The sequence below is a fragment of the Lissotriton vulgaris genome, chromosome 5 (assembly GCF_964263255.1).
Source record: "Lissotriton vulgaris chromosome 5, aLisVul1.2, whole genome shotgun sequence".
Taxonomy (NCBI): Eukaryota; Metazoa; Chordata; class Amphibia; order Caudata; family Salamandridae; genus Lissotriton; species Lissotriton vulgaris.
Window position 1 is genome coordinate 1982998847 of NC_141693.1, and position 25090 is coordinate 1983023936.

Consider the following 25090-nt stretch of genomic DNA (forward strand, 5'->3'; position numbering starts at 1 on the left):
GCTGTGGAGGGAAGAAAGGCAGCTGCCACAATCAAACAGATTGGGAATCAAGATGGTTTTAATTCAGTGAACCACACTTGAAGCACATGACGTTAATCAGACTCTTTACATGAAGGTTTGTAGGTAGGAAACACAATACAAGTGAGGAGAGTGGGTTTACACACTTTAGGAATAAGTGGATCTAGAGAGTATATTGTGCCAGAATCACATCAATAAAATGGCATTCCCACACACACACACACACACAATCATCTGGATATTTGCAGTATCGTCACAGCAGACACTCAGGATGACAGTGAGTCAGACTTTGAGGTCAAACTTGCTTACTCCAGTTACTGACAGTCCTGCTATTCTAGTACTGGGATATCCCCAGCCGGTTGTGCTTCGACAACTCATGAGCAGTTGTGACATCTTGTTATGTTATGTTAAATTTATTTTCTATAGCGCACGGCTACTCCAACGGAGTGTCCCGGCGCTTTATAATGGCAGCTCATAAAAAGAAAACATAACAGATGAAGACATTCAGAAACAACAAGATAACATAACTAGAGGGTAAAAAGCCAAGTTTTTAGGCCTTTCCTAAAAGACAGCAGATTAGAGGTACTGCGTAAGGCCAGTGGCGGAGTGTTCCAAAGCTGGGGCGCCCTCAAACTAAAGGAGCGCCCCCCAATACGGGCCTTCCTAACTCGGGGGACCACCGCAAGAGACAAAGATTCAGAGCGCAGAGCTCTGGTAGGGCGATAAAAAACAAGCCTGCGTTGGAGATATTTTGCTCTCAAACCGAAGAGCGCTTTATGGGCCAGGGTCAGCGCCTTAAAAACTATCCGCTTCCGGATAGGCAGCCAATGGAGTGACTGTAAAAGGCCGGACACTCTGGCTCGCCTGCGGAGGCCAAAAATGGCACGCGCCGCAGAATTCTGCACGACCTGTAATCGCTGCACAAGATAATCCGGGAGACCCAGATAGAGCACGTTGGCTTAATCCAATCTGGAGCCAATCAAAGCTTGCACCGTGATCTTCCTATGCTCTTCAGTGAGCAGAGGGAGAAACTTCCGGAGCATCCTAAGGATGCCAAAACATGTGCCCATGAGGCCGAGGATCTGAGATCTCATCGTCAGACTGTTATTGATCTTAACTCCCAGGTTTTTTGCCACCTGGGATGCCTGAGCTGGAGGAAACATATCAGTCGGCCACCATGCCTGCCAATCAGGGTCCGAGGTACAGCCAAAGAACAGCACCTCCGACTTGTCAGAGTTACATTTAAGGCTGTTCTGCTGAAACCAGTTGAAAACCGCCCGAGACAATCCCGGATGCTCTCTCCGTCGAAGTCCTCACCTTTCCTACACGTGAAGAGAAGCTGGGTGTCATCGGCGTAGGAAACGATCTGGGCCTCAAAAGACTCCACCAGTGCCGCCAAGGGGGTCATAAAGATGTTGAAAAGAGTCGGGCTCAACACAGAACCCTGCGGAACTCCGACTCCCAGTGGCGGCATCTCAGCGGAGCTAGGGGGGGACCCAGACCGTTTGTCGACGGCCAGCTAAGAAAGATGTAAACCAGCTGAACACCGTCCCCCTCAGACCGATGTTATAGAGTCTGGCGAGGAGCCCCTCATGGGGGACGGTGTCAAAGGCCGCCGACAGATCAAGCATGACAAGCATGGCTTTGCCTCCAGAGTCCAGAACCTCCTTGATGGCCTCAGACACTTCTAAAAGCGCCGTCTCTGTACTCAAATTGGGGCGGAAGCCGGATTGAGAGGGGTGCAGCAGATCGTTAGTCTCCAGAAAAACAGAGAGCACGCTGTGTACGTGCTTTTCCGTAATTTTTTCCAACGCTGGAAGAAGCGATATAGGCCTATAATTGGCCAACGCCTCAGGGTCTAAGCCCAGCTTTTTGAGGAGGGGGATCACCATTGTGCGCCTCCAAGTCTGCGGTACCATCCCCTCCCTCAAGGAGCGGTTCAAGAGTGGATTAACCAGTGGGTTTACCACATCCGCCATCCTCGCCAAAAATTTGGCCGGGCAGGGGTCGAGCGGCGACCCTGATTTAAGGTTGGCCAGAAGTGCCAATGGTGTGGAAGGAGAGATAGGCGGAAAGACAGACAGGGCAGAATCGGGAGTGGACGATGGATCTGACCCAACCCCACTGCTGGGATGAACTTCAACTGACCTCCCAGGAAAGGAGTCCTGGATCAGTTTGATCTTGTCGGTAAAAAACTTTGCAAGATCACAGGCCCATGACTCAGAGGGAGCGGTTTGAGAGAGATTAGATGTAGGGGTTATAAACTCCCTCACAACAGTAAAGATCTCCTTGCAAGAATTGGAGGCTGCCTCAATCCTCCTCGATAAATAGTCCTTTTTCTCGCGAAGGATATCACGGTGATAGGCTTTAATTGCAGTCCTATAAGCAAGTCTGGCCATCGGGTCGTACTGAGAGCGCCAAGCCCTCTCAGCCACCTTGCACTGGCGGCGGGAAGCGAACAATGCTTCCCGCGTGACGTTTGTTGGATGAGTGTTGGTGGTGTCCCCCGTGTGCTGGAACTGACGGCTTAGGTGGTGTCTTTGAGGAAGGCCTCGCTTTAAGAATACAGTCCTCTGTATTTGCAGGTGCTGAGTCTCCTGGTTACTGCTGATAATGGGAAGCAGTGTTTGTGGGTGTGTGCTGGAAGCAAGTTTTTTTAAGTGGGTACAAGTGGCTTCAACATTACGTGCGTATTTGTAAAGCAAATCCATCTCCTGTGTCATCTTGGGACTGCGTAACAAATGTTTATTGTTACTCAGCTGACTGGTACTACTTCCATTGACCTCAGAAGGATAAAAGGCTGAGTGGATGTTCTGGGATTCATACTTGTGATCAAAGATTCCTGTAGCTGATGCATTAGTCCTTCTGACGTCTCTTAACCTGTTGCAGCCCTGCTAGTGTCCAGACTCCCTCGGTGCCCCCCATAAGAGTGATGTTGAGGAAGCTGCCACCCCATGAGGTTCATGGAATCCAGGCTTCTGGGAATCACACAGACATTTCCATGTCTCTTGCTCTTGATTCTAGGCGATCTAAGACTCCCAGTCAGAAAGGTGCCTCTTCTTCAGGGATTCTGCATCTTGCGCCCCACGTTTTTCATCTTTCAGTAGTGAGCAGAGTCTACCGATGCCAGAACCCCACATCGGCCTCAGTTCTTTCCTCATCTGCTTCTCCTCTTGGGTTTCTGGGACAAGGAGAGCAGGGTCCCCTGGATGCTCCAAACTGGTACTGTGACTTTCGAGAAGTCTTCCCATAACCTTCAATCTTGTCCAGAGACTATGACTCTGGCAGTGTACACCTTGGTTGGCTAGAAATATCTCCAGTTCCGTTGCCCTCACTTGCCTTAGCGGTTAGGGCGTCCTCCTGTGAAGGTCCTTGAAAAGAAGTGTGGTGGCAGCGGTGGTAGTTCTTTTGGCAGTGGCACGGGGGATGAGAGTCCGACATAGAGCTGCCTATAGATTCACGAGAGCTGTTCCTTTATTGGACTCCGGCGGTCCTTCCTCCTTCGTCAGCCGCTGCAACCCTTGAACTTGGCCCAAGGGGACAGAGGGAGCAGCCGACCATCCTCATGCGTGGGTTCAAAGTGCCCAGCAGGGACCGTCTCTGAAAACACTGAGACAGATCCAGCTACAGTCTAGTGGCAATCTTGGTGTTTCTAGGAAACACTAGAGAAGTGGACATGATGGTTGTTGTTCTTTCAGAGTTTTACGTCTCTTCAACCAGTGAGGTGCAACCTACCATCACGGTGGGCTCCCCATCTGTCATTGCCTGATCCTGCAGCAATTTTTTCTCTGGCCATGAATTTGGAGATGCAAGACTGCTTTTTTGGCAATAACGAAAACAAAATCTAAATGGACAAAGTGTAAACATTCGCCAGATGGGGAGAGGAGATGGCCTAATGGCTAGGGTGGTGGACCTTGAATCTTGGGAACTGGGTTCGAGTCTCGGCAGCGATGCTGAACATCCTGTGATTCTGGGCAAATCACTTAATCTCCCTGTGCCTTACAAAACAAAACAAAAAATGAATGTGTCCTCATGTAATGCAACTGGTGCTATGTAAGGTGATCTGATACCCGATTCCATCAGGTCAAGTTTGTGCTATATAAAACTCCATAAAAAAAATTTAAAAATCAAAAAATGCCATGGGCTGACTCAAAATTTGAGTGAGACTTCAAACAACCAGTGGCAAGCAGCGGCTGAAGAGAGATGATTCAAACAAGAAAATAAAAGAAGGGAATTGATGCAAAGGCTTCTCTCCATCTATGTAGACCTGATATAAGGTCTTTGGTTCAGCAGACCTAAAATAGAATATTGGCCCTAGTGACTGAGTTTATTGTTGTCAGCCACTCCGTTTTTATTGTTTTGCTCTACAAACTTATTTGATAAAAGACATACATAGGTCATTGGAGAGCAATATTTACATTTTCTTCATTTTATGTGATAGTTTACTTTCAAATCAAACTTCACGTTCTAAATGTTAGTACTTTAGTTTTATGGAAGTTTACTTTTAAATTAAAGTTTACGGTCACCATATTTGTTCTTTCAATAAAGAAAATGTGAAGTTTGATGTTTATATACAAGCACCAGCTCCGCTGACTACATTTGCAGGCTAGTGGCTCTACAAATCATGAATATAATGTGTTTTCTCTGATATATCTGTAAAATCAATTGGCAATGGATGAAAAAGACGAGATTACGCTTGTCTGTCATCTGATGTCGTGGTGCAGCCGCCACAGGGGGCCTAATGCAGAGAAATTGGATATTTCAACATGATATGATGAACTTGTATTATTTAGCGAGTTGAGATGGCTGCCTGTTCCCTCGGGCAGGGATGTGTCGCTGACAGTGGCACTCAACACCTCTCTGGGAGGTTTACCTGCTCCCCTTTTGCTATCCATTTCAGAAGCGATTGACTTGCGCTGTTACTTTCATATCCATTTTTTGACTCTAAACATAAAAGATGGCTGAAAGCAATGCTATGAACTTGAGAACTGCAATGCTTTACAGCTGCAAAGCCAGGAGGTGAAATCAATCCAACACGCAGCTTGGATCTTCCAAAAGTTCCTCCAATATAGCGGACAATGCCCGTTCTTGAACCTTAACGGTATTCAACCTGCCCAGAAGAACACCCATCATCTGCGAGAACCAACACTTTGCATGATGGCTGGCGAGCAAAAATTAAGCATTGAATAAACTGCTTACATTTCCGTGTGTTGATATATCTACTAATTCTTTTCATGTTACCCCCGGTGCGTTATGCCAATTTTCTCTGCCGGTGTAGCTACATTGATTGTGCTATACTGTCTACTCAACATGTCCAGGCCTGTTTCCACTTACTCGTATCGCTGCATATCCCCTCCCCCTTCATGTGACCACCTCTATTGAAAAATATTCCTTTAAGGCATTTGTTGTTGTCTTGGGCAGAAAACTTGAGAAAGTCTCAAAGGCGGACAGTCTAGAAGGCCGACTTCAGGTTTATATACTGCGTAAGAGCTACGAAATCTTTGCCTCACAGATCATAGATAAATGTTAGCTTGTGCGACACCATGACTTTTAAGTTGGCTCTCTGGGCTAAGAGGGTATTTAAATGGCTCTCTTCTAACTCTAGACAACCAATCAGCTGATAATATACCAGAAAGCTAATTGTAATGTTTAATCGTATTGGTGGGGCATATTTAATTCAAATATCATGTTGTTCTCAAGTCATGGAACAAAGAAGGCCAGGCTCTGCCTACCCAATAGCTGTGCAAGCCTCACCTTGGCCAACTCCGACATGCAACAGCCATCACCCCTTGGAACTATGACAGGTGCATTGACTCTACATGGATGAAGGGCTTGTACGGTCAGCGATAGGCCTGGCCATGCCAACCGTGGGGGGGATTTAGCTAACATCCCCATGTCGACGGTTTCGAGGTGCAGAGAGGTACATGGAATGGACAGGAGACGCGTCACCCTTTGACTCCTTTCAGTAAGTAGGTATCGAAGAGGGATTCCAACCAGTGGGCACTTGTGAGATCTTAGTTCACTTCAGAGCTGAGATGTCCATATGTGATTGCCACACGTGTGGCATGTTTCTCAGAGGGATTCAATTCATAGTCTGACACATAGCTGGATCCATGAGGCCTACATGGGAAACTATTTGCTAATGGTCTTCGAAATGTTGCCTTTTTTCCAAAATTACACAAAACTTACACAAAATTTTGGGAGAACCTCGAGTGAAAATTCACCAGATTCAATAGTCACTCGAGATTCGGGCAAGGGGACTTGTTCATGGAGGAAATGTTTTACGCGACACAGTTTCTGCTCAAATGTGTCTCTCATGAGACTTTTCCTGCTCTGACCAGTCAGTCCTCTGCAGCAGACATTTATGCAAAACATTGTGCAATATATATATATATATATATATATATATATATATATATATATATATATATATATATATATATATATATATATTTATTTATTTAGTGTACTTATAGAGCGCAGTCCTGTCACCCAAAGGGCATCCTGGTGCTTTGAACTTCGAACGGTTGCACTTTTCACTGCTCAAGCAATTTTAGGAAACAAATGCGTTTTTAACGCTTTCCTGAACGGAAAGTAGTCCCTGTGGCTTCTCAGGGAGAGTGGCAGGGAGTTCCAAAGTTTGGCCGCTGCAACACTAAATGAGCGGTCACCCATCCTAACAGCCGCGTAGCTAGGGGGGGGCGAGGGGGGCGGTCCGCCCCAGGCGGCACTGTTTTTGGGGCGGCCACGGCCGCGCAACTCTGATGCATTATCTGTATGCGGCCGCGGGAGTAAAAAGAAGTGCGTCTCGGCGTTGCGCGCGTGAGAAATATGACTAAAGGTGAGCAGGCAGCAGCCTATCAATCTTAGTTACACATCTCGCGCAACGTGAGGACGCAGTGACGTACTTCTTTTTACTCCCGCAGCCGCCATCCAATATCTCTTACAGGGTGATAGGCCGCAGCCTCACATTGTACTAGAGTCACCATCATGAGAGGCCTGGCTGCTGTAGCCGTCTGCTGTGGATCACGGCAGTCGTCGCTCTGCTCGCTTAATGTTGGGCCAGAGCGGAGTCCCGCTACTATCAGGGCTACCTGTGGCCAGGAGATACACTGTGAGAATCCAAGGTGGCAGAGACCCAGCCCCGGGAGGCCTGAGGAGTGTGCGGGTTCATTGCAGCAGCGTGACACGTTGCACCGACCGGCACTCCTGAACACAGTCGGACCCGAGGAGCGATTGAGACAGGGCAATGGAATTGTAAACGAGGGGCTGGCTGCCAGTTTGCCAGTTACATGCTTCAGTGGCTTAATCCATGTGCCGACGGCGGACAGACAGCGTTATCAGCTGTTTGACCTCCGTTTTTCCATCCAGGTAAGCCAGAAATAGGCCCCCTGCTTTATAATTTACTATTTCTTTTGCGAAGTTTTTAATTGTGTCAGTAAAAAATGTATTTTTAACATTTAGGTAAACTTTAGCCTAGGGAGTGCTGCGTGATGATTTAAAAACGACATGCATTACTGGGACTGGGCCTATGCAAGCAATAGTAATGCAGGCAGCTGGTTTTGGCATGTTGTTTCTTTTCACCAGTTGGTGCATTTACATGAAAACAACTTTCTTTTCATTGTTCCCTTGTCACCTTACCAAGTTGGCTAAGTGCACAACACTTACGCTGGTCTGTGCAGTGCTGTGATTTTGAGTTTGTGGGCTCGTGCAGGATGTTTACTCTAACTGCAGCCTCCCCCCACCCCATCGGGACATAATTGGCAGGCTAGAAGGATCTGAACTTCACACTTACCAGTGAAGCCCTCCAGTGATGTGCGTTTGTGACAGGCTGGAGGAGAGGCCCTGATTGCATCCCTAACATAAAGGTTGTCTGTCACATGGCAGCGCTAGCACCAGCAAGCAGCCCTGTAACACTTTCAGAGAGCAGAGCTGGCAGAGAGGATCCGAGACTGTGTGAATCGCTGCTCAGGTGCGAGGCCATCCCTGCTGTGTCAGTGTGCAGTGGCCTGGAGTCTTCTGTTGTGGTGCACTTCATGAGCTCTTTTAGTTCAATATTAAACCGGTTAAATCGTACTGGTAATTTTGCATTCATTTATCACTACGGGCCCTCGTGTTGAAGTTTGTGCCCTTCCATTTGTGCAGAAGTTTTAACATCTTTTAAGAGTTTTAAGAGTGTTTTTGTTGCGCAAATTGGTGTAATTTCTGATATTTACATTTCCCTCATCTTCATTGCTTGATTTTACACACAAGAAAGTGTCACTCATAGTCACTGTATGCCGTCATAATTACATTGAAATTATGAAAATGTCACATAGCAATCTGAAACCTTGACAGCTATGCACAGTTTAATAATTAGTGCTTGTGTCAGCGCCGCACAGTCTGATCATTTCTGATCAAATATTTCAGTCACACAAAATCAATTTAGTTTAAAATCTGCAGGCAGGGCTGCTCTTTCTCATCATCCTTCTGAGAAAGCCTGGTTTATCAGCAGATCTGATTTAAGCACAGTAAATCTGCAGACCCGGCCGGAGGGCTGCTCTGTCTCCTCATCCTTATCATGGGCGACCTGATAACTGGGTTTATCTTCACAGAGTACTGGTCAGTGCGTGACAGTTTTACCAGCCAGGCTGGTGACAAGATACTCACGTCTTAGAAATCTCCCTTGACTTGAATTGAACTTAGCTTTTGCACACACTCCAACTTAGATCGGCAACAAGCAGTAGGCGCTAGGAGTTTGGCAGAAAGTCTCTAGCTGCAATGGTGTGGGTCTGACTGTTGAGACTGGTGTGACTCTGTTTTAAGGCCAGGCTATATGTGTACCACCCTGTCCCTTCCTCCCCTCAGTAGTTCATGCTGTTCTGAGTTTGTCATTGCATTATTGTACCTCATGCCAGAGCACATCACGTTTGTGCATGTCCCCACTGCTTTAATGGGGGGACCATGATGTTTGGTCATTTAATGTCGGCTGTAGATGATGGATACCCGAACAGTGTCATGTATGTGTGTGTTTGCATTGTGCTAAGGGGATTACCAGGTAATCGTTCATGCATCTCTCTGATGGATGTCGCATGCAGTGTTTCTGAGTCCCCAGATAGATTATGCAGTCTGTGTGTTCTCCTTTGTACTGCCGGTCACCGGTGTATTCAACTGTGTAGCCTTGGACCGTGTCATTTATGTGCATGTAACTTGCATGATTGATCAAGGTAACTATTAGCGGCAATACTACGTGTCTCTTGGACCTCTTTCAAGTGCTCGCCGTACTTATTCCCCAGCACCCCCCTCCCCCTCCCCCCCCCACACCCCCAGGGGCGGCAACCTGTGGGATAGCCCCGGGCGCCACAAGCTCTAGCTACGCCCCTGCATCCTAACTCTCTGAAACCTCGGGACTACAAGCAGTTGCGCCGAAGAAGAGCGGAGGAGCCGCGAGGCAGAGTACCAGGCAAACATATTCTGGAGAGGTACTGGGCCCTGTTGATGTACTGCCTTAAACACCAGACACACAGCTTTATACAGCACTCGCAGGTGTACCGGAAGCCAGTGTAGATCTCTTAAAGCTAGAGTAGAAGAGCTAGACCTAGGGCGGGAAAGAGCCAACTTGGCGGCCATATTCTGCACCCGTTGTAGCTTCCCCAGCAGGTTTTTTGGGGCCTCCAGAAGTAGCGCATTACAGTAGTCTAGACGACTTAGTATGGTACCGCGAACTACTTCCGGCCTGGCTTGGGCGGGGAGTAGGGGCAGAACTTTACGCAACATGCGTAACAGCATCATGCACAAAGAAATGGTTTTATTGACGTGCATGTCAAGCTGTAAGTTTGGGCCGAAGATCACCCCCAAGTTACGAGCTGATTCCGCCGCCGACACTGGCTCGGGAAAGGTGGCAGGCCAAAAGTTCTCTGGAAGTACCCCAGGGATCCGATCTATGGAACAGTAGAGCACCTCCGTCTTTGAGCTGTTAAATTGTAAGGAGTTGGCCCGTAGCCAGTCCGCTGTGGCTGCCATACAGCGATGAAATGTCTCCAGCGGGACCGCATTGTTACCTTCCAGAGAAAAGGCCAGCTGGGTGTCGTCGGCGTAGTTAAAAGCCGAGACACCAAAAGATTTTATAAGCTGGACCAGGGGGCAGAGGTACAGATTAAAAAGTATAGGGCTGATGGCTGAGCCCTGTGGGACCCCCTGCCCTACTTTCCTTGGCTCAGAGCGAAATGGAGGAAGCAAGATCAACTGTTGCCGACTGCCAAGATAGGATATCAGCCAGTCTCTTGCACCCTCTGTGACCCCACACTCCTCTAGTCTCCTGATAAGGGTCCGATGGCAAACCGTATCGAACGCGGCCGACATGTCGAGCAGCACTAAAAAGGCTGCCCGACCACTGTCGACATGCGAACGAAGATTGTCCAATACGGTTACCAGCGCGGACTCCGTCCCGTGCCCGGGGCGGAAGCCAAACTGTGCCTCATCGAACCATCCGATATTCTCCAGGAAGCCTGAGAGTGAGCGGGTCACCCATTTTTCCATGATCTTAATAGGAAAAGGGAGCAAGGAGATTGGCCTATAGTTGGAAAGACAGGCAGGGTCCAACGTTGGTTTCTTGAGCAGAGGTGACACTACTGCTAGCTTCCAGCACTCGGGAACAGATGCCAACTCCAAGGACTGGAGACAGATGGAATACAAAGGCTGAAAAAGTTCCGCATGGAAAACCTTCCAGAATTTGGGAGGCAGTGGGTCAAGCGGAGAGCCCGAGGACACCGTATGTGCCAGGCTGCAGAATTCCTCAAAGGAGGGACAGGGAAAGAGTCTTAGTTGGGGTCGACTGGAAGAAGTGTCTGGAACTCCCAAGCAAAGAACTGGGACGCTCGGCTGGGGTCGACTGGGTGAACTGTCCGGAGCTCCCAGACTAGGGCCAAAGGCACCCGTCTGGGGTCGACTGGGCAGGCCAACCAGAGCTCCCGAACCGAGAGCTCCCAGTATGAGAGTAGAGTCAGTCGGCTGGGGTCGACTGGGTAACCCGTTCGGAGCTCCCAAGCCAAGGCTGGAAACGACTGGCCGGGGTTGACTGGACGGGCTAACCGGAGCTCCCAAGCCGAGAGCAGCGGGCAAAGGGTTTTTTAAGCCCTCTAAGATCTTTGCAGTCTTATCCTCAAAAGCACCCGCCAGGGAGTCGCACAGGGCCTGCAACGCGAGGACCGTGTTAGCCACACACACAGGGTGGGACAAGTCCCTAACAATTTTAAACAGGGCTTGAGATTTATTAGGCGCCTGGTTCAAGGTGGATTCCAGAAAAGCCGCCTTAGCCAACTTAATCTTCGCCTTGTAGCCCTGCAGTGCGAGCCTGAACGAGGCTTTTGCTGAGGTTGAGTACTGCTTCCTCCAAGCTATATCAGCGCGTTTGCAGCTCAACTTCAACTGTCGTAGCTCTTCCGTATACCAGGGAAAGGCCCGGTTCACTCTCCCTCGAGACTTCCGAAGGGGCACAACCTTATCTAGCGTGTCGGTGATGGACCGGCACAGAGTAAGATAACTTTCCTCCACCGAGTTACTCAGACAAAAGTTGTCTGGTAGTAAAGAGGGCAGTGGAGATGAACTGAGTAGTCGGGACCAAGGTCTACCCAGTTTAGACAGTCCTACCCCGGCTGCTTCAGAGGGATAATCCCCTATGCAGAGGGAGAAAGCCACAAGTGCGTGGTCGGTCCAGCATTGGCTTAGGATATCGTTGATCACTACTGATTGAGCGTCAGCGAAAATCAGATCCAAGACATGACCTCCCCTGTGAGTCGCTGAACGGACCAGTTGCTGCAACTGAATGTCACCAAAAGCTTGGCAGAGTGTCGTAAACGCCCCATCCAGTGGACCCCCCTGCCATAAGTTGAAGTCCCCCAGGACCAACAGCTTAGAGTGAGTGTTAGATAGATCATATATCAGGTCAAGGAAATCTGATAGGGAGGGTGCCGGGCCCGGTGGACGATAGCATAGCACACCTGTAAGCAGTGTTCTCTCCAGATCTTTAATAGAGAACCCCATCAGTTCGAAGCCGGAAACCTCACTAACTTTAAGCTGGAAAAGACCCAGCTTTTCTCTGTAGATGATCCCAATTCCACCACCTCTGTTCTTCGGCCGAGGGGTATGAGTGATTTTAAAGCCTGGGGGGCAAGCCAATCCCAATTCAACTAGACAGTCCTCCCGAGTCCAAGTTTCGGTTAGGAACAGCACATCCAACCCTGAGGATTCGATCAGGAAGGCAATCTCTGTATGGTGCTTGCAAAGCGACCGAACGTTAAGCAGTCCGCAAGACAGAGATTGAGACGGGAGTAGAGCAGTAGCCCTCTGAGTCAGAGGCGCCTGAGTCGGTCTTAATTCCATAAGGTCAGCCCGAGAATAAACTAGGCGGGGAGAGTGCAAAAAACCAGAGGGAGCGGCCCTAAGCGCGCCCGTTGCGCGAACGGGCGCAAACGGGCTTACCTCTGGCGCACCACCGTCGCGCCCGCTGCGCGTGAACGCTGCGCGCGACCGCTGCGCGCTTGGTCTTCCATCCTTATATGATATTAGACCGAGCGGAAGTCCGCCTCCTGCGTCCCTTGCCTTCAGCAAGATGGCGCCCGGAGTACTCCCAGCCTTCGCCCCCACCCAAGATGGCGGTCGGACCCGCTAAACTGTCTGTATCCCGCCAAGTGCGGGTGAAAACCAAATTAGAGTGCAGGAGAGCCTGAGCTAGTTCCCCGGCCTGAGAATCCGACACCCAAGGAAACAGTAAGTAAAAGTAAACAGCGCGATTTAAATGAGCCCTTTAACAGCTCTGTGGCGCGATGCCAGTGGCGCAAGTAAATTTTAAAATTAAGCACAGTTATATATATATATATATATATGTACAATATGCACTGGCAAAATTTCAGATTTTTGTGTGAAATTTCATAATGTGAAATTGTATCAATTACGGAAATTATGCAAGCATCATGGAAAAATGTGCAAGGGCCTAGTGCATGCTTTGTCTCAGTCATTGTCTTACCACCTCAGTGTAGGCAGCAAACACATCCAGCTATGCACATCCCAGGACCGTGCAGGAACCTCTGCCCGATTAGGAAGAAAGACTGACCATTGTCTCACCAGACTGTCTGAGGACCGCTCGGTTGATAATATGATATGCAATAAGTCTAAGGATATGATGTCCCTGAGTGAGTGAGGATACAGCTAGCTTCTGACTCTGACAAGTTCCCTTCTCTTATGCACCCACTTTCAACCACCTTTCACATTGTGGGTGGTAACTGTTCAGCGAATGTGTTGGTCATTGACATGTTCACTGCATCCTCCACTGAGCAGTGACTTGAGCGGTGCGGCCTTCCTGGTCACTGATTACTTACAGCTTCTTATCCGTCCTCTCTTGCTTTCTTGTTTGTGTTGTGCTGTTGCCTAGGTAGTGAATTTATGCCTGCTTTGGGGGGCTTGTACTGATCACGGTATTGATACAGAGCTTTATCTTTGTCTCAGTACACAGCTAATGAGCCAGATCCATCTGGTTTCTTTATCTGAGAATCAGTCTTAGAAAAAAGCTTCTGAGCTCAGAAATACTGACTCACTCCCCGCTAAAGATAACTGCAGACCGCTGCCAGCAAGCACGCCACGCAACAGCCACCAAAAAACAACACGCGCAGTAAAACATTCTGTGCTGTAGATAGTGAGAGGTCTTATGTGACTGGCTGAGCACACATTACTAGGGGATGCTACATTAGGATTTACAACGTCCTCTTTTTCAGCTGTAATGTGGTGGCGAAAGACTTAAGAGTTCCACCCCGGTATATGAGAGGCTGGACTGCACCTTGATCCTAGAGCAGAGCTTGGCGCCATTGCTAGAGTCTAAAGTCTGTGAAAGGTTTAGATGTAGCAGAAGGATGGAAGTAGATATTAGACAGAAATCCAATGGAGCACTAAAGAATCCCTCTGCCTAGTGGGAGGAAGGGAGAGAGAGTAAAGGAGACAGAGAGGGAAAGGGGAATTTGTTTTATGAGAGGTTCAAAAAAGTATCTAGTCTCGTCGGCTATGGTGTGTCTCTCAAAATGATGCTGGCTACTTCCAAAGACGAAGCAATGACCTAAACTGCTTTAGAAGCCCTTTGGGGGTCCTTAAGGAAATGACCATCCTGTATATGAGCAGGATAATCCCTTCGTCCTGTGGGGGCGAGCCTTGTGGATATCATTTTCTAGATACAGGTTTCCTATCCCCGGGCACGAGGGCAAATTCAATGTAGTGTAGTGACTGGAATACATGCTTCATCTGAATGTGGCTGTTCCTACAGAATGGTCAATAACTCCTAATTTGACAGTGAAAAGGCCACCCAGGCAAAAAATGGGACCACATTCCCATATTCCATTTTCACTTCAACATCTAAGATTGACTTTTTATTCAATGTTACTCTCCTACATAGCACTCACCAGAAACCTTGCTGCTCACTTCTAGTAATCGCCAAAAATGTTTTTTTTATTTTTTTTTCTAGATGTATTTTGTCAACAACAAAATAAATAATTAAAGGCATGCTGGTATCAAATAATGAATAGCCAAATTAAAGTACATTCTAGGACCACCAAAATCAGAAATAAAGGAGTTCAGATGTTTTCTGCATTTATAAAACACATATCCGTGAAATCCTACGAGGCTTAGCCAATTACAAAAAAGATTTCCAAAGCAGCATTTAGTAACAAATCTGTGGTGCATGCTCTTTGAACACGAGAAGCTGAAACCTGCTGGACTCCTGACCATGTTTAATTTTTCTGAAAGACTTACTAGAAATTCACCAAACCGTTTTTGCATCTCCACTAGCCGCAGCTGCCACAGTTGCAAAAGATTTTGTGCCATCTCTTCTGATGAGGTATTATGAGGTCTAAAGACCAGGCTCCCTTGCCTTTCACTGGTTTGACTTGTAATCACAATTGGCAGTAGGTATATATGTTCTGTGTTGTTCATCTTCTAAAAGGCTGTGGTTAGTCAGAACTTCTGCTGTGGTTCTCTGTCTTACCCTGTATATCAACAACAACCTGCATGCGCGTGTCACCTTTACAAGTAGAAATCGAATGACTTTTTTTGGTGGAACATGTCTATGTCTTTAAGAGGTGCACTATGGTGGCTTTAAAGGCAATGTATCCAGTCATCATTGTATGCGTGGCAAACCTATGCGACTCAGGCTGCTGTATCAAAGCTGACTTCATAAGAACAATCTATACTGTATAGTTTCACCATATCTAAGAACGTGATGTAGCCAATGTATTTATTTATTTCTTGGGTGGCAAATGTAGGTAGAGCCCAGAGGGCTGGGTCTATGCCAGATTTTCTAAATAACACGAGCAGATTAGCATAAAACGAATCTACATGGGACTCATTTACATAGTTGGTGGTATCCCAAAAATCTGCCATGGGCTTTACTCTCTTGGAACTACGTGGCACATCCAAGGGCGACGGGTGTTTGTGTGTGTGTGTGTGTGTGAATTTTTTCAAGACTGTCTTTGGTCAGTTTCATTTGGGCTATACCCCTGTCGTTTAGCGCAATACTGGTAGACATTGGAGGTAAAACTGTGTCTCTGGCATTTAGCAGTCATCCTTGGCTTGCTGGGGCTCTTCTGTTGGCCTCCCTTAGAAAAAGAGCCGCTCGAGAACAGCATTTACAGCCCTTTGTAATATTTATTTTCTGCAATAAACAAATAAATTGTGCAAATGTTTTAAGTAAAACGACTTCTCAACCTCAACCTCAACCTCAACCTTGGATAAGCTTCAGACAGTAAGAGCTTTTCCTTGAAAATGCTCTTTAAAGCCTATGTCTTAGTTGCCAATGTTTAAAAAAAATAGTAGGGCCATTTTTATGGTCTGGCTTGACAGCGCAGCTGGCGCCAGACAATTATGTGAACAAATCTAGAGAAGGGCTTTAACTCCCCCCACCTGCTGGGATCCAGGAGTACACATTGTTTTGGGTAAAGATGTGCTTCCACAAAAAAATATGATTTTCCTTTTGTTTATTTAAGCTCAAACTTTCAGGAGAACACACATGCCATTGGAATGCTAGTAAAGTGTCTTAGATAGCTAGGTGTTTTAACAGCACAGATGGGAAGAGGGCAGTGAATAAACGGCATGGATTTTAACCTACACTAATATTATTATACAGTTCTTTGCTTCCACATAAATACAACTCTATACCCTTGCTATTTACTTCAAATGATTAGAGAGGATTTAGCCTTACGGCTAGAGCAGTCTACGTCAAAGCTGGGGAACCGGGTTCGAGTCTTGGCAACGACGCTGAACATCATATGATCACTTAATCTCCCCGTGCCTGACAAAAATGAATATGTCCTCATGTAACGAAACCGGTGCTATGTAAAGCGCTCTTACACCTGACATCTTTGGGTCTAATTCGCACTATATAAAGCTCTAAAAAAAATTTAAAAAGTGCTTCACATTATCATTCAGCATTTCTTTACAGTGAGACCTATTGGCATTGCCAGCGCCTGTTTTGATGCATTTCCTGCCACAATAAATACTCAACCTCCCCTCTCTTAGGAGAAGAATGTGCAGTGCCGAATGCATTCTACATGTCTGCTTTTAGCTCCTATTCCAGCTCTGAATCCATTACCAAGAGGTATCATGAAGGCATGAGGAGAGAGTAGAGGTTTGATGAAGTGATAGCATGAGTTGCTAGGGACCAATATGTACAGGAGATGGTCAAATTCTTTGCCATGTAAGATTGGGAAAACTAGAGCACAAACATATGAAGGAGATTCAGCCCAAGTGCCTCCCTGTTTTCAAAGGGAAGTAAAAATAAATCTCTTGTTTTCAGAGTATCTTGACAGGAGATGCTTTAGTAACATTACAAAAACCTGTACATGTGATTTTAGAGGGACCTATAATACTTAACCTTTAGGCGTTACTTTACCATCTATACTCTTGACCGGTTTAGGCTCGATCACAAGACTTTGGGATAGTGCCCGCTTATAGTTCAATCATTTTGTGGTATTCCTTCCGAGTGGAGCTTTGAGATTCTCTTCTTACGTGATAGCTCTTTGACAGGCACTGTGGAGAAGTGTGGCTCACTGGTTAGAGCAGGTAGACCTGGAAGCAGAGGTCAGACCCGGGACCAGGGTTCAATTCCCGACGCGGCAGGGTCTTGAGCTCAAATGTCCATGGACTCGATAATTCTCGCTTCGGTGCCTGACCTAATCATGGGTTCACACTCTGCAACTCTGGGCATTAAGCTTGCTTAATCTCCACAACGGCCCCCCGTGGCGGGATGCCTGGCTTTCACCTTGGGGATGCCCTGTAGGGGCTATCTCACAGGGAAAAACCAGGACGGGTTCCCAAGGCAAGCGCGGAGATACCCCTTCGGAGGTCGATTCTGGCGCTATATAAGAAATATAATAATAATAATAATAACAAGCCATCTGCGGCCATTCTAATCCAGTTATAATTCTGCCTCCAAAGAAAACTGGCTATTCCTGTATTTATTTAAATGCCAACTGCGGACTTCCAGGGCCAGTCTAAGATTTCCTTGAATAGGAGAATTGGTCCTTGTGAGAGGGGACGATAACTCTACCTCAACAGCTATGTCTACATTAGATCGAAGATGTAACTCGCAAAGATGGAGTCTGCCTCTGCTGTGGTCCTGATGCAAAGTGATCATGTGCCACTAGCTTGGTCCACTAAAGCATGCGAGAAGTCTTCTGGCCCAATATAAGGTGTCTTATCCTTCATGTCTTACATCAATCGTTCACCCGAGGAACCAATTTGCAATTCAACAACAGCAGCAAAGCGAATCCTTTACGGACCCTGACCATCAGAATGACCCTGTCGTGTTCGGCCTTGACTGCTGTCATTGTATAAACACTGCACTCCTGGCCCACCAGAAATCTGTAATTAGTTTAATATCACAGTGCGGTTATATGAGCATCATCACTTTTGGAGTGTGCTTACCTCTTTCCATGGTTCCCAGTCGCCCTAGAGCCAAGATCTAAAGCTGTCTGCATGATCCGCTGTCTGCATGATCCGCTGTTCCTATCACCTGCACAGCCACTGCCCATTGGTTACCCCCACAGCAGCACTTTGAGGCATTGGTAATCACACACTGGGTGCTCTCCAGATGTCTTTAATATTTTATACCTATAAGATCATAGACATGGACCAGTTTTCCCAGGTTTCAAAAGAATTATATGGAATTTCGGTCACTGGAGCCTCAGTTTTCATGAAAGGCAATACTGACGTCACCTACACAGTCCTATAGAAGCTCTTACGGCTCATGTTTAGAATTCTCCTTTCCCTAAAAGCTGCAATTGGCACTTTCTCCAAATCATGCTGATCCTGCAAAATATCAAGCAGATAAGTAAGTAAAAGAGGGCGGTCTGCGGCAGCAAAGGCGCGGGGCTTATGCGGTGGTGTTTCGGATACATTTCTTCTGTTTGCTAACAGTGGACAAGGAAACATTGTGTCCACTGGACCGACAGAAACAATGTGGCTTAGTCAAGGATTCAGTTTAGGAAAGCTCCCTGCGGAGGACAAGGCTTGTTTTGTCAACACCATGGCGACAGCGTACTAATGATGTCTTGTTGATGGTACAGATGGAGGCAGGACCCATGCCATGTTCGCTAAGAGGTCAACCAGCTGCTTGAAACAGTTTGTGAATTTATAATCTCATAGTTCAATTTGATTAAGGATTTTTAGCAGTGGCGGCTGAAGTAGAAAGACATTCCTCTCTAGTTATTACCTTGAAATCATTACTTTGTCCTCAAGATCAGATTTTGAAACTCCCCTGTCCTGATTAAGCAGGTGTGTGGAAAATGCAACTTCTTATGTAGGAATTGTAGGAATGTTGTGCTTACACAAAATTCTCTCTCCTCCCCCTGGTAGTAAATGGGAATGTTGGTCTGTTTACTGCCCAGCAGAAAGCTTTCTGCTCCTGTTCTAATGGCTGGCAGCAGATGTCACTCTGCGTGGCAGAAGATGCCTACTGTGGATGCCCTCCATCCCAACAGGATGCCCTGCGCCTGGCGGGTGCTGTCTGCCTCATTTGACGGGGATCTGTCCCCGATGAATAAGATCCACAGGCACAGTAGGGAGGCCAGTGCTTCGCTCCATGGGTGGTCTTTTGCTGTGCTTAATTTTGGCTGGTGGGTTCCGGTGCTCGGCACCATACCTTAATTGTCAACACCGGTGCCTGTAACAGTCTGCCACAAGGTGGCGCTGTCTGGGTGATTTAGAGATAACCACACCAACCGTTAATTATTAGTTCAATATACATTCAAAATGACTATTACCTGCCACCAAAGACATTCTTGCAGCTTTGGGGGTCTGGAATAGTCTGAATTGTCACACTTATAGGGGTGTGATGGTTAATAGTTGTGTTGTTTCTGTCCTTGGCAGCATTGCAAGTGCAATGTGTGGTGCAAGCTGCAGTGGACTCCTAACCCGAGCCCTGGCACTTTTTTTTTTTTTTACAAACTACACTGTTTAGTAGGGTACATTTCCCAACTCCGCCCACCCATTTTTTTTAAACACAGTTTTATTGAGATTTTTACAAAAATTTGAATGTATCACAGTCATATTTGCATAATAGCACAAAACTATGTGTATAGATACATGTAACATAATATGTTAACCAAATCAGAAACGTATATATACGCAATCATATACAATGGTATCTTGCAGTACATTAGTACATTTAACACAGGAAATTAAATGTATAGCTGCCCCTGAACAGCTATCATGTACCTTCTAATATTTACTCAATAATACAGACCTTATAACCCTTACACTACTAATACCCCCCTCCCTCCATTTCTCTGGCAACCAATATAAATGTTTGTTCACGATATATTGAGGTCTCTCATTTGAACTCCACTCACCCATATGTGATTTTTTTAGACACAAAAAACGGGCAACTCAATATTTCCTTGAGAGCTTGGGTAAATATAATATAACAGGTAAGAAAGCCAGCAAGGGATTTGTTCAAACAAATACAATAATACATACATTTGCAAACCTTTCAGTATGTTATAGCTTGACATTATAGAAGAACGAGAATTTCAAAAGCTGGTGTCTATATTCATAATTTTTATATTGAAAAAATAAATCTTCACATATACAATAACGGGTTCACAGAATTAAATCTCATGACACTGTGACAATGGATATTGCTAGATTGTATACACATTTAAGTAGAATGTGACGAGGTATTAAACCTCCACTTATGTCCCGTCCAGTTAAGCCTGTCATGAAAAAATGCTAGGCTCTAGATAGCATGTTTAACACGGACTAGGTAGGAAGTTGGATTGTGCGATGACGTTTCAATCTCAGTTGTTGCATCTCAGTGAGACCGTCTTCAGGACTGTGGGTATTTCAAGATGAATTAGGACTCATACTATAAATTATTTAGAGAACAGACCTAAATAACATCATTCAAAACTCAAACAAACAAAAAACAAACACATGCAGTGAAATGAGCTAACATGCTCAAGATGATGTGAAAATTGGAAACCATCACTCTAGTTAAAAGTCATACTGATGGCATTGCCATGGAGGATATAAAATGTGTTATAGTCATATCTACATGAAAAGATTGAGTATTAATGAAGACCATCATCATGTTACATCTATTTTAATGATAATCATTATTAATAATGGAAAGAATGCTTACTCAGGTTCAATAGCGAAATGTTGACTAGGACTGTGTATACGTGCTAAAAATGGCGTTACTGTCAGAGCCCATCTGATCCCCTCAGATCTCCCATAAAACTAGGAAGAAGTCTGTAAATGTGATCTCTTTGAAATCATGGTATAAATTCTAAAAGGAGGTCAAAATGTAAACATTGGACGCTAAATTGGGATAGAAGGAATTCCAAGATGGCCGCCAAGACACAACCTCCAGTGCAGCCTACTAATGTTGCAAATATGAAGGCAGAGATAAAATGTCTAGAGAGCTCTCCCTTAGAACCTTGCACTTTAACTGAAATTTCTCTGGAGTAAGGAGCTTTTCCTGTTGTCGGTGCGAAAGTCAGTCAGGGTTGTTATGTCGACTGTTCAGCATTTAGTTTCATTGCGTTTTGATCTCAAAAGCAGAAGGAGGTCCGAGTAGCGCAAGTAGGGTTTCTATTGTGGGAATTTCCTGAATGTCATTGAGAGGGAGTAGTTTCTGTCATGAGAGTAACCAGTGTCTCTCTTCTTGTGCATTATCTCTCCGCCCTTTTCTAGTGTCGGCACAATCAGCGAGAGTAGTTAAAACGGGCTTTCCATTCGCAATAGTATTTCTTGAAGTAAAGTTTGAGAGAAATATAAGGATATGTAGCGCTTATTAGCTGTATTTAGTTTAAGACAAGAATAGTTTTTAAGGCATGTATCCCTTCGAACAGACAGTTGATAACTTCAGAGTACACAAAATTCAATTTACCACTGTTTAGTGATCCTGCCTTCATTCGCCAATTTCTCAACTGCAAAGACACTCAAGTATCTAGAAATATATATTTCTAAAAAAAGAAAAGAAGGTAGTATTTGACAAGAGTTTTCCATATCATAGGAAAATTACAAGAATATTTTAAGTTAATGAGGAAATACTTAGAAGAACTCTCATTAAGTAGAGATAAATAGAAGTGTCAACAGTCATAGTATATTGGGGTATGTACATAGGATTAATATTCCAGTAATATTAGTATTCCAATTATTGTCTCTCAAAATAATTATGATAGATAATAATAAAAGTAGTGTTAAAGGTTGCTTGCATATAATTTCTCTTGCACTTCTTCCTTCCCACTCCAGGGAAGTATATGCCAAAAGATTTAACTGCGGTGACAGTGGAGTTCAGGAAGAAAAAGGAAAGGAACCTGAAGATAGACCTGGCTGTCTCTTCTCTCTCCCCACCCCCTTTGAATTTTTCTGTCACTCTAAATATAATTGGACGACGAAGGGAGTTGGAGAGGGGAGTTTGGAAAAGTGGATCTTTCTGCTCCTGTGCATTTCGTGGTGAGAGTATCTGACAATCACTCAATTTGCGGCACTGGCATAATGAAAGCTGAGGGCCCCCCCCCCCTGCAAGGTACACGGAGGGGCCCCCACTCCGGATTTAATGCGGAGCTTTAAAGCCTGAGTACTGAGCTGAGGGGCCCCCTGCAGCTCAGGGGGCCCCCGCACTGCATGGGAAGGGGGCCTGTGTTACGCCCCTGGTTTGCTGCCCTGAAAGGAATCCAAGGGACAAAAACAATAAATTGTGCGATAATGAAGTCGATGTTATTTTTATATGAACTACTATCTAGGGTACTTACATAGACCTGGGCGGTAAATTCCGTTCCACTTGTGGGATTTGCAGAATTTGGATAATTTTGCGTTCTGCGGAGAACGCAGAAATGCCCAAAATTCCGTGATCCATGGCTTCGCGGAATTTTTTGCTTGTTCATGTTTTCAAAATGCTTGTTCACAAGATATTTTACCCCAGAGCATGCAAACAGCGTTCACGAACAGGAAAAAAGCATTGCGAACAGGCGGAACGAGCAATTCCGCATGTTCTTAGAACTCTGCGTGTTCGCGGACATTTTTTACTGTTTCGCGGAGCTTTGCGTAGTGAGACTGCGCAAATTCCACCCACCCAATCATGATTTCAGTGATGTGTAAGTTGCGCACTGTACTTTTTTTCCAATGGTTTCACCAGAAGTGACCATCTAGGGAACAAATATAGGTATTTCAAAACGGAACTTCAGCATGTCAAAAGACATCCTGCCACTTGTTAGTGAAGCCTGTCCACGCTTGATTACATTGAATGTATATGCCAAGGAGTCACATGGACTCTGGATGGTTTACTTTCGACTAAGTTTTCAAGTGTAACATCTATATAGGCCTCAATACTTCATTTTAGCACATTGTTATCCCCAAATGCTTAAAATGCATCCGATTCTATATTGAATTAAAGAGTAGCCACAAGCTATCTGGCAGCCGCCTCATTGAAAGTATGGTTAAATTAATTCTAATAGAGTCATACCATATCATTTTAGAGGATATCGGTAACTTTAAAAGAAACCTGCTTCTCATGTCTTAGATTTTTGTGTCCTATTCCATGAAGTGCCGGGTTGAAACATCAGACGTTTCCTAGTTGTCCGGGCGTTTAAAGTAACACAAGCCAATGGTGTATAAATGGGAATGGACAGACCTTGTTTACTTACGTTGTGTAAAATCACTGTATTCATCTTGGACAACACTTTGAAAAAACAAGGCTTTTTAGACTGTTTATAGTCCTTTATTTAGTACTGGAGCTATTTACCATATATGTTTAATCCCGTACATGTCTTCCTCCGGGTTGTGGAATTACCATCTGTGTCCCTAAGCGTTCAACATGAGTTTGACTCAACGGGTTACACAGGAAATGGCTCTCTTATAAAGGTTTTAGATACTAGAACGCTAACCTTAGAGCGCCATTTTGAATGAAGGCTATTATTACGAGTCACTTGATGTGCATGGTAAAGCAGCTCGCAGTGTGAAATAAATCATATTTTTTAGTTTGTAGACAAAGAGAATAGAATTGATTTAAATTAAATACACCAATGTGTGCCATAGTGATAACACATTGTGATAAAGAGATGAGGATGCTAAAAGTTAGACCTCAAGACATACTAAGTTGTTTAAAGGTGCATATCAGTAGTTTCTTCCATCTTTATCGATACAGGCCAAACAAAACAGTGCAGCTCACACCTATTATGATATTTAAATGAACTTTTATTAGGAAACAGAGAAATGTATAGCACTTTGTCTGCCTTTGGCAACTTCGACACCTTTAGATAAAGAGATATATTTTCTAACATGTCAAACATCAATATATTGTAATAAACACACTCCATTAGTTCAAGCATCAGCGTCTGATAAGAATAACCATTATGCAGACATAATAGGTCCTACGGGTAGGGCCCGTTGATAAGAATCAATAATTAGATGGTATCTTTATGTTCTTGTCGTCATAGGCTTAATGTATGCTAGGCACATTGCACCATTTAATTCCTTTTCAAATGACAAATGTGCACATAAGCCATAAATCCTGTAACCGTGTGGATACCTATTATTTATGACCGAGTGACATTATTTTATTCAAAATTAACATCAAATACAGTAATTTATACAAATCATAGTTTCCAGATGGAAAATAAGTCCTCTCCTAATTCAGATATCACAGTACGGACAATGTTTGCCATTCTACGGAAACATTTTTAAGACCCTTCCTGACACTGACCGCTTTCCAAATCCATTGAATCTCTTTGATTGTTAGAGACCAGATATGTATTCGGGGACCTAATAGTTGGTTTCACGACATATATCACCCACCATGTGATATCCTTTGCTTTTAAGCTGTGTTTAGTGTTCTACCATTGGGGCATGTTCAATTAGGCACCCGCTCCTAGATTGAAGTTGGTGTATAGGTTTTCTTGCTGTTTGGGTTGTCTTGCCTTTGTATGGGAGACCAAATGGGCATTCAATACAGTACGTAATGTTGCTTGTGTTGCAATTAGAGAATTGTTTCACAGTGAATGGTTGGTCATTTACCGTAAAAAAATACATTGTTAGTTATGTTACAAGCTACACAATTATTATATTTTTAATGGCCCACAATCAGTGTAAGTTGAAATATTTGTTGAATACTGGGCGGGGTTAATTCAGCATATGCTCAAACCAGTCTGTCTTTCAGGTTAGAGCTTCTTTTGAAGGCAAATAGTGGTTTTTCATGAAAATCTGGGTCTCCTGCTAGGAGGTTCAAGTGTTTACAAACACTTTTTTTTTGTATAATGTGACAAACGTGGAAACACATATCAGATTGTTTAGGTCGTTCTTGGATTTCTAGGAGAGCCTCTCTATTGTTATAGCGCACTCTTTTAAGTGACCTGCGGAGGAGTCTAGATGGTTATCATCAGGATTTAGGTATTTCTTTGAGTTTATTAGCCTCCATAAAATAGTCATCTTTTTTAAACAATTCCGTCTTAGGCGGAGAAATGACCCAAAACTGAGATTATCTTTTAGGGCCTGTGGGTGATGACTGTTAAATGTTAACAGTAAATTCATTTGCTGTTGGTTTAGTGAATAGAGA

General features: G+C 45.0%; 1 protein-coding gene across 1 annotated transcript in view; it reads left to right on the top strand.

Annotated features, from left to right (window-relative positions):
• The window catches only part of RALGPS1 (Ral GEF with PH domain and SH3 binding motif 1), a 1949641-nt gene that overhangs the window by 57132 nt on the left and 1867419 nt on the right, over positions 1-25090 (top strand). The gene's annotated exons all lie outside the window — the stretch shown is intronic.